Source organism: Pteropus medius, unplaced genomic scaffold (assembly GCF_902729225.1).
Source record: "Pteropus medius unplaced genomic scaffold, Ma_sr-lr_union100, whole genome shotgun sequence".
Classification (NCBI taxonomy): domain Eukaryota; kingdom Metazoa; phylum Chordata; class Mammalia; order Chiroptera; family Pteropodidae; genus Pteropus; species Pteropus medius.
Genome location: NW_024349800.1, coordinates 29097566 through 29114223, shown reverse-complemented (window position 1 = coordinate 29114223; position 16658 = coordinate 29097566).

Sequence of the window (16658 nt, the reverse complement as noted above, 5' to 3'; positions counted from 1 at the left end):
CCAGTTTTTGCACCAAAAGCTCTGTGTCCTGGGAAAGCCCTCAGTTCTGGGCAAATGTAAAGGTTTATGTAGAGGAAAGGTGTTGTAGAAAGAAAATAGGACATGTAGCCAGGAATTCTTGCCTTGACTTTGCCATGCTCTAACTGGGTAATCGTGACAGTTACTCAACTCCTTTGAGTCAGTTTTGCATAAATGTTAACTAGGGTAACAACATCTAACTGTAGTTATTGTATTGTACTTACCTGTTTGTCACATAATTTTTGCCTGTTCCTCATTTATTCCATCTTCTTCTAGTAATAATATATGATTTTCCTTTAGAAACCAACTGTTAGAATCGTAGGCTGTAACTGGGCTTACCTATAGAATGCCCCAAGTGAAAACTTTTAGGTCCTAAAAGTAATGGGAAATGGCCCAGTTCCAGTACAATAAGAATGTCAAGGCCCAGAACCAAGCAATTAGGCCTGGTGATGTGGCGGAATTATTGTCTTCTTTAGTAGTTTAAGTTGTTTCTGTGTGCTGATGAGACTGGGCATATAATGAGTACTGGGCCCACAATTCTAGGTTCCACTGATTGGAAGACAGCTTGTTCTACATGAACTGTCAAGACTTCCAGGATTTAGGCCTGCCTCTGAACTATAAAGTAGGCCAGGAGCTGGAGCATCTACCCTGAGCCCTTATTTCATTCATATCTTTGCTCACTGATTCTTACTATCCTTGAATCCAGACACACCACAGTTTGGCCTAGAGCATATCTAGTCCATATCATTTGAATGGAGCTTATTTTTCCTTTGACTTTTTCGAGTGAGCATGTGGCCCAGGCTCTGCCAATAATAACATCAACTCTGCTGTAGCCACAATGTTTAGTTCTAAAATAATAGCTATATTCTAAGATAACCCCCAGTGAGGGGGCAGTGTAGCATGGGGCCTGGATCCAGAGAGCCTGGGTCCAAGTCTTGACTGTGTCACTCACTGGCTGTATGAACTTGGGCAAGTTACTTAACCTTTTTGGGCCTCAGTTTCCTCTCCTGTAAAATGAGGATTATGATAATTTTCTATCTTGTGGAGTTTTTATGAGTATTAAATAAGAGAACACACATAAAGCCCTTAGTACAGTTCCTTGCATGTAGCTATTGCTTCTGTTGTTATTATTAATCACACTGACCTGTCATTCATCTGTTTATGCCGTGTACTTGTTAAACCAGATTTATTAGATGATAGGATAAAACGAGTTATTAAGATTGATAATCTTCATATTTTTTGTTTATAACTAGTTTTTAGGGTATTTAGAAGAAATAGGATCTAGATGCTTAATTTGCAATATGATGACTGGGTCTTGGAAATGTGTGGCCCCATACTGAACAACATCCTGAGTTTTGGAATAAATAGTTCTGAGATACCTAAGTTTTTGAATTTCAAGTGGCTTATAAAAATTTTACTTCCTTACTGATAATAAATCTTAACAGCTAACACTTATGTAGTACTTAATACTGTGTCAGGCGGTGGTAGTAAGTACTTCACATGTGACAGCTCAGCAGCACTATTATTAATGCTTATTTTACTAAAAAGGAAATTGAGGTACAGAGCAGTTTACTAACTTGCCCTGGTCATATAGCTAGTGAGCAGCAGAGCGGAGATTCAAAAGCAGGCTGTCTGTGTCAGAACTCCTGCTCTAAAGGCTCCTCTATGTTACTTTCCTGTACTGCCAACTGAATTTAGGATTGCAGGAACAGAAAAGAGGCATGCATAACTTCTTCAATATAGTACAACTACAGAGATTCAAACTGGATGAACAGATTGAGCAAACTGCAATTGGAGATTGCAATAAATTCACCTTGCTAAATTGCTGTGAGGTCAGAGGAATCTGAGATTTTAAAGATTTGAAGATCTATTTGGTGGGGGAAAACTTACAGCTTTAGAAGGGATTCACAGATGTTGGTGACCATTCATTATGTTTTGAGTATCTATATGCTTTGAAGTGTGCATCTTAATCCAAGATGTAGTATCAGTGTGGCTTGGTTTTAAGAGTGGCTGATTAAGGCATAGGCTAACTGTGCCCAGTGTGTATCTCTGACATTCTAGAGACCAAGGTATGAATCACAAATTAATCTACAATTTCTGGCCATGTAGCCAAACCAGGCAATATTGGGGTCTAGTTGGTTTGTAAAAGTATATTCCCTTATGAAGCTTTTAAAGAGAAGCCAGTGCTGGAGCCTGTATTGTACTTTTATAGAAAGAGCTCATTTGTTAAATAGTAGTAATTAATCACTGACTACTGTAGTTCTGTAACATACTCTTGTAAGAATAATGTTGATTATTTTCTGGAGCTGCTTTCATATTGATGTTTAAAAATTCAATATTTTTGAAAAGCAAGTTTACCATTATTATCCATGAAAATATTCTCATGGTGACTATACATATGAATTTTGTTATATTTGCCATTATTGAAACAAATCCTTAAAAGAGATAGCTTCTAATGTTTTTTTTAGTGCTAAAATTTTTTTATTCTGCCTTGTCTTTTGTTACTGAATTGGAGTCAGCATCAGGCTAAGAGGAAAGATGAATTTAAGTGGATTTTCAGCAGATGCTGAGTCTTTTCTAACACACACACACACACACACAATTATAAACCTGTACACAGAAAATAATGTAGATTTATTAAATTGTTTCTAAAAACTTTGACCCATGTGACTGGTGGCCTATGCCTTCCTTACAAGAGGATTCATTTAAATATATGGGGGTTGGACTGCATCTTTGGCCTCAAAGAGTATTGGCAAATTTGCAATTATGTGACATTAATTTGCCTCAAGTATGTCATTGGTGAGTTCTTTGTTTTAGTGAGTGCCAGATGTATTCTTCCTCTAAATATATTTGGTGAAACTCTATTCCTGAATGCCAAATGGACATGAGAAAACTTTCAGTCATCTGGAGCTTGTAAATTGTTCTAAAATTTTTGGAATTTTATTGAAGGCTTGATTTCATCATAGAGCAGAGAATACCTTGGATGAATAAAAAGCAAATCAATCAGAAATGATTGGAACCAGTAATTAGAATTTCCTTTGAGAGATAAAATGTATGATGTAAATCCACTGCCTTGCAAAAAGATTGCTTTCTAACAAGTTATCAGATCTTACAGAGCAACTTCAGATGCAGACACAGATGTGAAACTTTTTTTTGCTTTTGGCTACAAGATCATCCCTTTTTCCTTTCAAACTTAGCTTTTCCGGAAACTCTATTTGGCTAATCAAGGCTGATGGGGTTTCAAGATGAGTGCATTATAGTGCATATACTTAGAAATAATACCCCATGAAAATTAGTAATTTTATTTCAGTGTGCAATTTAAAGATACGGATTATCACTCTCCCACTTTTGCCAGTTTGGAATCTTTCCATAATATTTTATTGACTTTTAGAATTTTTGATATTTCATTTTCCAATTTTATTTTACCTTATCGAATTATTTTTTTCTTTCACTTTGTGGATTTTTATTAAAATAGAAAATCCTCATCTGTCCTTTTGTGAATACTTAATCTTGCACTTTGATACTGATTATAGATACCAAAATAGTTTTAAAAATCTCTTTGAAAATATTTAAATTAATTTTTTTAGGGAGCAGTCATCCTAACAAAATCAAAGACATTGCATGTGTTCAAATCTGGTGTTTAAAAAATGTGTAAAAGCATTAGTAATACTGATTTATGATTTTTTTTCCTTAGTATGTCATATCCTATACCAACGCAACTGCTGAGACCAAAGCCTAAAACGGAATGGAGATTATTTTTTTCTCTGCTCTTAGAGGAATTTTAAGGCATGATTTATTTTGATAGACTGGCATTAACTTATTCCTCACTACAGAATGTGGAAAGGCAAAAAAACAAAAACAAAAACCTTTCTACTTGGAATTACAGTATGTTGCTAATGGAAAAAATATAAGAAATGACATATCTGACTTTTATTGTTGTTAAATAGGGCAAATGTGGAAACTCTTTTCAAGGTAAGAGGTTAAAAGTTTACATATCCACAAGGGAGATATTGCTTAGATTTAAGAGGTTTTTTATAACTCTGTTCAAGCAGATGCTTCAACTGCAGTTAATTTTTAAAAGGGCCAAGAGTTATAAAACATTTGAATTTGTTCAATTGAGTTGGAAGAATGACAGGATCAAAAAGGACTTTCCAATCTGATTTAAATAAATAAATTCATTTTGTGGTGAAAAGGAAAAAGAAGAAAAAGGGAATCCTAGCAACTCTGCTCCCACTCCCTCATGAAACATAGCACTTAGATGACCTGTCCGAGTCAGCCATAGTTCGTGGCAGAGCCAAGGACTGGAACCAGGTGTCTGACTCCTCGTTTTTGGAGCATTCCACTTCTCTGCCCTAATTCTTTATCTATAGCCTCCATGGGTCATTATCATCATCCATCCATACCACACTAATTGAGCATTTAACTGAGGCATATTTCCAGTCTTAGGGAGCTGTTGGGTGGAGCTGACATGTAGTTGTCCAAAATTAAATGGGTGGTGTTATCTTTCTCTTCCACCAAACTATGACCTTGAAGGCAGGGACTCCTTTGTCTACCTCCCTTCCAGCCCACATTGCAGAACATGCTCTGTGAAACTTTATGCAGAATGCACTGTGCCTCAGGAAATTTCTCCATCTGTCCCTATTCTATAAATCCTTTTATCTGTTTTGATTTCTGTCTCACTGTCTCCCACTAGGAGTCCTCTTCTCCTTATATCCCCTTTGGACTGACAACTCACCTGGTCAGCCTGACTTTGATTTTGGTATCTCTCTTAGAGATTACCTTTTATATTATTTCTGCTTACCACTATGCTCTGTAGACCTTGGGCAAGTGACTCCCATATCTAACCCTGCTTTAAGATTCCAGAACACTGCCCTTAGCCCATACTAATGCTCAGGTTCCAACAGTCTGGGAGCTGAAATTGATAGTTTTATATTTGTATTGCTGAGAAAATGAGGATAGCCTGGCACTTGGTAGATACTCAATAGATGTTTGTGGAATGAACAGTAAAAATATTTCATAATATCATCTTTGTCCTCATCCTCTTCATCTTTTTATTGAATATTTAGTTTGGAGAGATGTGATGTGAAATGACTCATGGTTTATTGATCACACTCATATACATAAATACAATTTACTCTTAGTCTTGAACCTCCAGATAGCTGGTTTAAATACCTGGCAAATTCTTTATATGACTAGTTATTTTTCTCCTTCATGCTATATTAAGTTTGTGCTATGTTAATGGAGGTTGTCTGGCTGTATACACATGCTGAATTTCTACTCCTTACTCTTCTTTCAAACACTCTCAGAAATTCTGAGCTGGAGCTAACTAATAAATAGCAGTTTTAAGATAATGTGTGAATCAGCTATATTTTAGACAAAATGATATTTATTTTTTTCTGCAGAAGTATATTAAAGGAGTATAAATATAGGTTTAACAATGACAATCTTGAGTAAAAGTTTTTTCTCAGTGATTTGCTAACATTTAAAATGAATGTATAATGCAAATTAAAACCACAGTAAGATACCATCTCACACCTGTCAGAATTTGTGAACAGCAAGTGTTGGCAAGGATGTGGAGAAAAGGGAACTCTCATACACTGTTTGTGGAATTGCAAATTGGTACAACCACTGTAGAAAACAGTCTAGAGGTTCCTCAGAAAATTAAAAATGGATGTACCTTTTGACCCAGCAATTGTACTTTTGGGTATTTATCCAAAGAAAACTATAATTTGTAAAGACCTATGTACCACTGTGTTCATGGCAGCACTATTTAAAATAGCTAAGATATGGAAGCAACCTAAATGCCCATCAACAGATGATTGGATAAAAAGTTATGATTTATATATACAATGGAATATTATTCAGCCATTAAAAATTGAAATCCTTCCATTCTCAATGACATGAATGGACCTAGAAGTTATTATGCTGAGTGAAATAAGTCAGACAAAAAAAGATAAATACCATATGATTTTGCTCATATGCGGAATCTAAGGAACAAAGAGAACAAGCTAATCAAAAACAGACTCACAAATATAGAGGACAATCTGGTGATGGCCAGAGGGGAGGGTATTTTGAGGGCTAGGAGAAAGAGGTGAAGGGTTAAAGAAGTACAAATTAGTAGCTGATAGATGATCATGGGGATGGAGAGCACAGCATAGGGAATGCCGTCAGCATTAATGTGATAGCTAGGTTTAGAGCCAGAGGAAAAAGTGATCAGGGGGATCATTTCATAAACTATATAAATGTCTAACCAATGTACTATATACTTGAAACTAATAATAAAATAAATTTTAAAAAATGAATTTATTATGTTTCTAGACATTCTATAATTTCCTTCTTCCTAATGACTCTTAAACAATACTGTTTGTTTTTCTTCTTATTAAAAAATAACACATGCTCAGTGTATACATTTAAAGACATTTAAATGTTTTAAAAATCATCCATAATCATCCACATTGAAAATGACTTAAATACTATCACCCTGAGACAGTCACTCTTAACATTTTTTGTATTTCTTTCTAGACTTGTCTATATGTTCATTCACTCTACCTTGATTTCTCTCTCTCCCCATATTTATTCTAACTATCTATGCAAATACAGACATTATTTTATATTATATATATGTACAAGATTTTGTATATTGTTTTTTTTTCTTAACATTATGTTTTAAACATTTCCTCACATTGTGTAAAGTTTTGTAAAGCTTATCTTTGATTTTCTCTATGAGCAATCTTTAGCTCTAGGTTCTGGACATTACTAAATAAGACAACCATAATTTCCTGGGTAATAATCATGCTCCACTTTAGCTAATTGAAAATCCCACTTTAATGAGAAAATTATCCTTTCCATTTTATGACACTTACAGATTGTCATACACCATCTAAGCTATGACAGCACCATGTGTATTTCCATTTTCATTACATTCACCTATAGTCTATGATTCCCATGTATATGGATGTCTGTATGTCTGTCTTCCCCATGGAACCAAAAGCTCCTTGAGAAGAGGGTCAGGTCATATTAATCTTGATATCCTCAGCTCTCAGCTGAGTGTCTCTAGTTGGTGCTTCATATGGGTTTATTAAAGAAAAATGAAGACATGGAGACCCTAGGACAGTAAGTTGTTCAAGAGAGCTGAGTTAGTCTAGGCCTCTTTGCTAGAGGGTAGGGCTGGTCTCCACAGTTTCTTGGTTAGTGAAGTTACTCCAGGCCATAGCATGCCTACACTGAGAATAATAATTTGTTTTCTGATCTTTGTATCTACATTTTACTGCAAGACCTTCAATCTCAAATTTTCTCCTTCTGGGCAAGGCAGACCCAAGGCTCTTACAGGAGCTTATGAATGCATCCTTCTCACTTCTGTTGACAGTTGAGAGCTGCTGAGCCTCAAAATGGCATAACCCTCCTGGGAGTGAAGTCTGAGGTAGTCCATTGGGCACTTGAGGTTCCAAAATGAACTTTTTTCTGAAGCCTCTAATGCTCTGAAACCACCCTGGACCCTTGCAGAACTGAGGAAACTGTCTTTTGTTCCTTCTTTAGCTACAGTGTCATGTGGGCACCAAAAGGCATTGTGTTGGACATCAGTATTTACAGAGTCAGTAGCAGAAATAGTTTCTCTCATCAGTACCTTTCCTTAGGAATCAATGTGTGAAGCTTTGGCCAATGGGACAAATCTGAGTGGTCATATCACCATCAGGACATGCTGCTACCCTTCTTTCTTCCTCCCCAACTACTATGTTTTTGTTATTGAATCAAACTTGGGTTCTCCCTAGGAGGCTCCTATTTCCCAATGTAAATCACCTTCCAACAGACCCACCCTATCTGTTCACCAGACAAACTCATGTGTTTGAATTTCAGTGGAGTACATAGTATATGTATTTCTATATCAAATTATACTTTAATTGGCAAGTACAATCTTCTGGTTGGTAATGAAGACAGAAAGGCTTTGAACGTCCACCACAGAATCGAGAATCTTTGAACATTTGCTATGTCTAGACTACCTTTCAGATTTCCCATGAAAATTTTTGCTGTTCTTGCTACCTGCTGGTTCTTATTGGTAAGCCTAATTACTGTCACCTTTCTTCTCTTCCCTGTAGCATCTGCTGTTTGTCTTTCCTCCCTACCATCTTTTTTAAAAATAAAAATAAAAATAAAAAATTATTGGGGTGACACTGATTAATAAAATCAAATAAGTTTCAAGTGTACAATTCAACAGTATGTTGTAAATATATTGCATTGTGTGTTCACCACCCTGTTAGATTTTCTTCCATCACCATATATTTGACCCCTTTTTACCCCTATCTACCTCCTCCTTACCCACCTCTCCTCTGGTAACCACTAATCCAAAGTCCATGTCCATGAGTCTCTGTTTGTTTATTTTTGTTTACTGCTTTCAGTTTTATATCCCATATATGAGTAAAATCATATGGTTTTCAATTTTTTCTGTCTGATTTATTTCGCTTAGCGTGTTATCTCCTCCCTACCATCTTTTAGGTTCTAATCTATTGTTATGCTAGCTGCTAAGGAAAGCCAGATTTCTTAAACCATCATTATTGCATTTACATGAGATAACAACTGGGGCACGGAAAATAAGGGTACTCTTGTCTCTTTCATTCTTACTTCTTTTTCTATAAAGATCCTTAAAACTGGAGTTGAACATGTTAAGAATTTGTTTAAATAAAATAAAACATTATAGAGTCATGTAGAGGAACTTGATTCCTGTGTCTATATTTCAGCCTGGGAATATATCATTTATCAGACTCTCTTATTCCCACATTCTCATATTTCTCAAATGTCTTGCAACATTAAACAGGCACTAGATCTTTAATTCTTTGACCTTCTATGCCATTCATGTTCTTTTTATGATCATAATTCAGAGTTGGAAGTTTAATCCCACTCTTTTATTATACAGATGAAGAAATTTACTTGAAAACAGGCAGACAGATGGACACACACACATTTAATTGCAGAACTGGGTCTGGAATCCTGTTTGTTTGTTTGTTTGTTTGTTTTGATAATACATAATATTCATCCCTTCATTTCTTTTTGAGTGATTGCTATGTTCCAGGCTATGTTCCAGGTGTCGGGGGATACAAAGTTAGTGTTTCTTGGAAGCTGTGGTTTAGTTGAAGATCTCAGAGAATACCATGAGGATACCAAGAGTATGGCTCCCTTCTTCCCACCCTCTGGTCAAAAGTGATTGTTTTCAAGAAATGCTTTTCAGCTACCTTTTGTGATTCCGTTTTGCTATCATTTTCTTTGGAGTATTGAAAAACCTGAAAAGACCACTTGCTTAACGGACCTTGGAAATATAATAGAGTTAATTCGCATATGTTTTCATCTTTCCAAATAGATTTCTTAAAGTGCAAATTTATAAAAGCAAGAGGGATTATGTCTTATTATTTCGATTCACTATTTCATTTGGGCAATGATGAGATTTTAAAACACGTAGAATGTTTAAGGTACAATCAAACTCAAAATTTATTTGCAAATAAAAGTGAATGTGTATTTTCATTATTTGTAAGAAGTTATGCATTAAGCTTCCAATTTGTGGGAAATAACATTTATATGAGAAAGCTCTTTGAAACTGATTAATAAACTGTTCCTAAATTATAAAGTCACTATAAAGCCAGTGACACTGTGCTCTTTAAGTAGCCTGTTAAGTCAGTAACTTCTGTAAAAAATAAACGTAATAGCCAAACCATTTATGAGCAGTAATGTACACTAAATTATTGGTTTTATTGACACACAGAGATACAAATGTTTAATTCACGATTAGATTTAATTAGGTGATTATGTGCTGATTAATTGGTAGTGCATTTTATTTGAAATTATTAAATACATTTGGTTACTATAATTGAATCTTATGAATAGAAAATAAAACAGCTAAATATCTATGTAAAATTATCTGGATGGCTTGTGTGTGTGTATGTGTGTTATTTATTTTTAAAATTGTTTGTTTTTTAATTTTTTATTGGTCCCTCAATTTTTCTACAAATATTTGTAGAACACATATTATGTACTAAGCATTGGGTTTACCCAAGGATAGTATAGTCTGGAGAGGTGTCAAACATCTAAACAGACGATTATAACACAATGTGATAGAGCAGTGGCAGAGAGCACAAGGAAGAGGCAATTAACCCTACCTTGAGAGGTCAAGAAAAGCTTGCTTCCCAGGAGGGACATTTAAGGCAAGTCCTGGAGGATAAGTCAAGTTAGCCAGGGCAAGGGAGGGATTGGCTTTTCACAAAGGCTCAGAGAGCCTCCAGGGTAGCTGTAAGTGGTTCAGTATGAATGGAGTAGAGAGATCAAGGAGAGAAAAAAAGAGGGGTTGAGGCTATATAAGTGGGTTTCAAGTATGTTGGTCTTGAATTGAAACGTGTCAACTGAATTTAGAAATAGAGGTCATATTTGACCTTGAAGAGAGCAGTTTAATGGGAGAGGTGGGAATGGATACCAGACTACAGCAGGTTGAGGAATGAAGAAAAAAATGATAGAGACAGTGGTTGCTATTAAGAAGTTAATTTGATTTGTGAAACATTCAAAGTTTATATGTCATTAAACATATAGGATTATTATGGAATTATAGATTGGCTACAATAACAGATAGTAGGTTTATCACCATATACCTCTTTTAATGTTTGCTAATTTTATTTTCCAAGAGTATTGTGAAGAAAATAATATTAGGTGATAAAAATGTTCCCTCCAAAAAGAAGTGTTTTTTGTTTGTTTGTTTGTTTTTTATGATCAGGGCTAATGTCTTCTATTTAATAATTATGGTGTATCTGAGATTTGATAAATTCCTGCAAATTTCTGTTTCAGAGTAACTAATTGAGAGAACTTAAAAGTGATTACAGTTACTTACTGTTTTAAAAAAAGCAGATCATAAGAATTTAATTTTTGATAGCAAAATTCTTTCACAGTATTATACAAAGCAGCCTACCTGTACTGTTAAGTACCATGTTGCCTACCTTTCAGTACAAATTAGTTTTTTTTTAGGCTATAAAAATTAAAAATGAAAATGGTAGATGATGCTTCTGATGTTAAAACTGCTATCATCGGGGTGGATTTACCATGAAGTTAATGAAACTTCACAGCCCCCTTATTTGCACAGCCTTTTACCTAGTTTGTATTTCTAATTTCTAAGGCCTTGTACCTAATTTTGTATTTATAATTTCTATTCTTTTTTTAAAGAGAGCCCTCAAATTGTATAAGTTTCAAACCAACAAAAATCTGGGTCTGCCCTGAATTCTTTATGATAGATAATGATCTTTAGATAAAAAATCTCATGGTATTTGAAGCTTCTACTTCAATCTTTAGCAAGAAAATTGGAGAAGTAAACTACTGAAGGGAGAAACACACACAAATTTTAAACAGGTGGTAATGAGTAGAGAACAGAAATTTTTGAAAACCAACAAAGCAAAAAATTTCTACAACTAAGTAATTTGATTTTTTCTGTGTATGGCTTTGTGATTTAGTAAGAGGCCACAATTTTTGAGGCTTACTATGAGTCAGGCTTAAATTAATACTTACAGCAATGCTATGAGTTATTACTCTCTGCATTGTACAGATGAGGAAGCTGAGGCCTAGAATACTGAGACATAATCTGGACCTGCCTGTTAAGGAGGTGTTTAACTTTGCTGTTCAGATGGTCAGTACGCACTGTTCAAGTGGTTAGGTTTGTCTGTTCCATACCTGAACAAATTTAACTCTTCACAGAGAAATATATCTTAAGGCAAATGCCCTTGGTCATATGGGAACTATTAGGGCCATGTCTTGCTCAGGGCATATCCATGAACACATAGGAAAAGGGGCCCCAAGAGCTTCAAGAGTTGGTCTGTCTGTGGCATCATTAGTATACATGAATGACAGCTTACTACTTTAGCATATTTTAGATAGCTATCCTAGCTAAGGTATTTTATTATTGATTTTCTACCCCAGGAGAACATTAAACCATTCAAAAATCCACTGGTTGTCCATAATCAGAATCTTGTTAGAACATTTGAATGGCTAACAGAAAATGACTTTTTGAGAAAAGAGGGATAAAGCCCTAAGGTCTGACAAAATAAAATGAAAGAGAGGGGCCTAAATTAACTATGGCCATAGGAAAAAAGAAATATTCAAAAAAAACATTCAATAAAAACCCCCTTGAATAGATTCTTATATGACCCAGATACCTGGTGTCATACAAACAGCTTAAGATTTATGTTGTCACTAAAATACTCAGTGTGCCTGGAGCTTGTGGTAGATAAACCAGAGTCAGGAATCTCATCTATTCTAAAGTTACCTGTGAGTAACTGAAGAACAGATCATCCCATTTTTTTACCCAGCTGTCAAAGCATTTATATTACCTAAATGGAGTCATATTATTCCATAGAGCCAAGAGTATGTTTAATTGAATCCTCCTGTGCTAATTGTGTTTTCAGGCTGGTTCCTGGTCTTAAGAATTCTTTCTAGAAGCCTGGAAAGGTTTTAGTTGTTCATTTCTGGCTTTTCCCAGCCTATTAAGTCCTCCCTTACTTTCTTCCCACTCCAGCGATATGTATATATTTTTAAATAGCACCTGGTAAGCAAAACATAGTTTATTTTCATGTTTCAAATCTTCAATCTGAATTTTAGAAAAAATAAAAAGCCAACAGCTGGGATCAGGCAGAATCTATTTAGTTTTAGTAAATTTTTCTTTCAAGTAGCTTTAGTTGATTTTGTCTTTTTTCTATTCTTTTCTGATTATGAAATTTTCTTCAGAAGTTTGGTAGGAAAGGGGATTGAAACAAGTGAATTTTTGAGGGCTCTTATTACACTATGATGTTACTGTATAATGCTTTTTAAGGTCTTTGTATTTGGTAAATTACATGCAAAAAAACTGCTGTTAGAAATTTATAAAATCATTTTATAGCTGAAGGAGTTGCTTCTGAATGTTATCTTTAACCTAAATAGCTGACAGATTTATCCTTCCAATAACCTCCCACCCTTGCCCCTCTAACCCCCAACCTACTAATTTTGTCTTATTTAGTTATGAATAAATAACATTTATGGTTACAGTTTGTGATGGCCCTTGGGAACTGTGAGATGCTCTCAACTGGAATTTAAATTTCTACAAGCAATAATCCAATTTGTCAGATTTTGGGATCTTAGCCATGTATACTTAGCATTATTCAATCACCGAAGTCATATCTCTAGGAAAGAACAGGTCTTGCCACATAAATTCAGTCTTGAATGAAAGCCAGCATGAGTCAAACAGACACAACTAATTGGGTCTTCACTGTAAAGAACATTTGTTATCAGGTTGTGGCATAGCTGTTCATTATCTCATAGAAAACTTTTAACTCTATTAGGAAAATGTTTTGCTATGAAAATATAAAATGTATGAACTGTGGGTACTTATTGGGAAGCACTCATTGGGTGATTTTAATCATGCTTTAGGTGTAACAGAAATCTTGGACTTTTCACAGTAGGGCATCACATTTGAAATGAAATTTAAAATACTTTGGAATGATCAAGTTTGTCTTTTAATTATAGCACGGTATAGTGTGTTTAATGAAAACTTACTACCATTTGTGTGAAAGTTAGAGCTGGATGATTTTACTTGAATTTTAAGGCACCTGTAACCCTGAATTTTTCACTCATTTCCTCTTTTTATACACACACAGCTATTTAGAGAAAAGGAGAAGAATCAGGATTGGTCTTTAATTTCTACAGTGTTTCCAGGGTCCTAGTACAAGTTCCACCTTGCTCTTTGGATTGAATACTTTTTCTCCAGGCAAAGGGGGACCATATAACCGCTGGGAATAAAATGTAGGCTATAATTCTTAGTCATTTGTTGATGTAGGCTAAATTCCAAACAATGAGCTAGAGGTGAAAGTCCCTAGGTCCTATTACTAATCCCCATGCTCTCTTAGGTTCCTCTTGTTTTTCTTCTCATTACATTACTAACTATATAATGTCAGGGGATACATAAAACTCCCGTAATGGAAGCACAATGTATAAACAATTTATAACTCAAAAAATTCCCCATCCTATATGTAGAGTTCTCATATTAATGTATAACATCATTGAACTCTAGGGAACTTTTTAAAAAATTTCCCCTGATTTTCTAATTTTTACCTGATACTGGATTTTAATTTTTATGATTTTCTTACTATTTTTATCAAATTGTGGTCACAATAGGACATTTAAAAATCATTTCACTAATGACTTCTGTTGTTGAATAGTTCTGAATTCCACAGTACTACTTCTTGAATGTCAGCATCTTCCCTTTGAAAAGTGCCAGATTTACCATAAAGAAAAATATGAAGTTTAAAAAAGTTATAATGGTACTATTTACACACAATATTGTTTTTCTAAGTACTACATTTAAATTGTTTTCTTTTAAAGTTATTCATTATACATGATTACTATAGAAAATAAGAAAATAATGACAAGCAAAAAGACAAATTAAAATCACTTAAAAGCCTATTATCCAGAGGTAATGAGTGTTTTTTCATTTTGTCTATCATTTAATATCTATTTACACACACACATATTAAATGGGGTCATACTATGTCCACTTATATTGCAACTTTTTTTTTCCCATTTAATATTAGTGTTAATACATTTTCTTGTTTATGATTTGGTGTCTATGCTATCATCTAATGTTGCTTAATGTGATGTTGTATATATTGCTATAATTTATTTAGCCAATCTCTAATTAGTAGACATTTAAATTGTTTCCAAGTTTATATTGTTGTGAAGAGTTTTCTAATCAGTGTTTTTATATATGAATCTTAGCATTTGACCATTCATTTCCTTAGGATGAATTTCTAGATGCATAATTCCTAGGTTAAAATGGTAAGCACACATTAAAGCTTTTGATATCTGTTGCCGAATTGTTCCCAAGAAATAGTATGTCAATATATATATAGCCCCTCCTACTGAATGTAAGTGATTTTCTTTATCCCATACTATCCTTTTCTTTTTAATCTTTAACATTCTCACAGTTGAAAATGGCATCACATAGTTGCTCTGATTTCAGTTTTGTTAATTACTAGTGACATTGAATGCCTTTTTACATATTTACCTGTATATCTATAATTTTTTAATGGATTGTCTGTTCTGTTTTAGTGTTTAGTATCTCTTTGTATTAAATCTACTTGCTGAATTTAAAAATGTAACTGTCTATTAGATATGATAAATGATTTCTTAACTTTATTTGCTTTTAATGTTTGATATTTTTTACATATAGTTTAAACCTTTAACTTTTATTTTAAAAATTAAATACATCATTTGTACAAGTGAACACATAAATGGCATACATATACTATTTGAATCATAATAATCATTAAACAAGTAACCCTGTATTCATAACCCAGTTTAAGAATAGTCCATTTCCAAAACTTTGAAGCTCGTATGAGCCCCTCTTCTCTCCAGAAGTAACCAATTTCCTTAATTTTGTTCTTATTTTCTTTATAGTTTTATCACATATGGACAATTCTTAAACAATATATTCTTTAATTTGGTATATTTTTAACTATATATAACTAGAATCATACTTTATGAATTATTTTGTGACTTCCTTTTTTTTCCAAACAAAACATTGTCCACTGAGAATCATTAATGTTGATTCACCCTTTTTAAGGCATATATGGTACTCCACTATATGGCCATATTATAATTTATTCATTCTTCTGTTGTTTCTATTGTTTTGCTATTACAAAAAAAAAAAAAATGCTACCATAACTTTCTTGTACATATCTCCTGGTGCTTATGTGAAAAAAGTATATGCTTAATATTAGAATTGCTGGATCATAGGGTAGGCATATTTTCTGCTATAAAAAAAGCCAAATTGTTTTCCAAAAGGCTTTTACCATTTTATAATCTCACCAGCAGTGTTTAAGAACTTCTATTGTTCCACATTATTTTTGTAACATTGTAGCATTTTATATTATCAGGCTTTAAAAATCACTGGTGGCTGTAAAATGGTATCTTGTTTTATTTTGAATTTCTCTGATTACTGACGAGATTATCTTTTTCATAAGTTTATTGGTCATTTGTGGATACTCTTCTGAGTAATGCCTTTTCATGCCTTTTGACCATTTTTCTATTGGATTATCTTTCCTTCCTTCCTTGCTTACTTCTTTCTCCCTTCCCACCTCCCCTTCTTTCTTTCTTCCTTCCTTTTTTTTTTTGTTTGTTTATTGCAAGGAGTTCTTTGTATATTCTGGATAGTGATCTTAAGTCAGTTTTATGTGTGAAAATGCTTTCTCTCAATTTGTTAAACCACCCCCCACCCCATCCCTTTATGGTAATATCTGAAATTTTTGTGAATGCTTTCACACACTGGTAGGTTGCATTATTGGTCTCAATTTTTTACCCATCCTTATATTCCCTTTTATATGTGGCTTCAAGTTCCTTCTACAAAATTAGATATTTTTCCAGCTCTTGACTTGGGATCAGTCATGTGGCTTGTTTTGGTCAATAGAATGTGCAGAATGGATATCATTTCTGAGCCTAGGCCTTAAGAGGTCTTGTGAATTTTTGCTTTTCCCTTTGCTATGAGAAGAATATGTCTGAGCTAATCCACTAGTCCCAAGAGAGGTGAGCTACCTCAGCCAAGCAACAAGAGCTGAGCCCAGTTGGTTTCAATTGAATCCCAAATAAAGCATTGC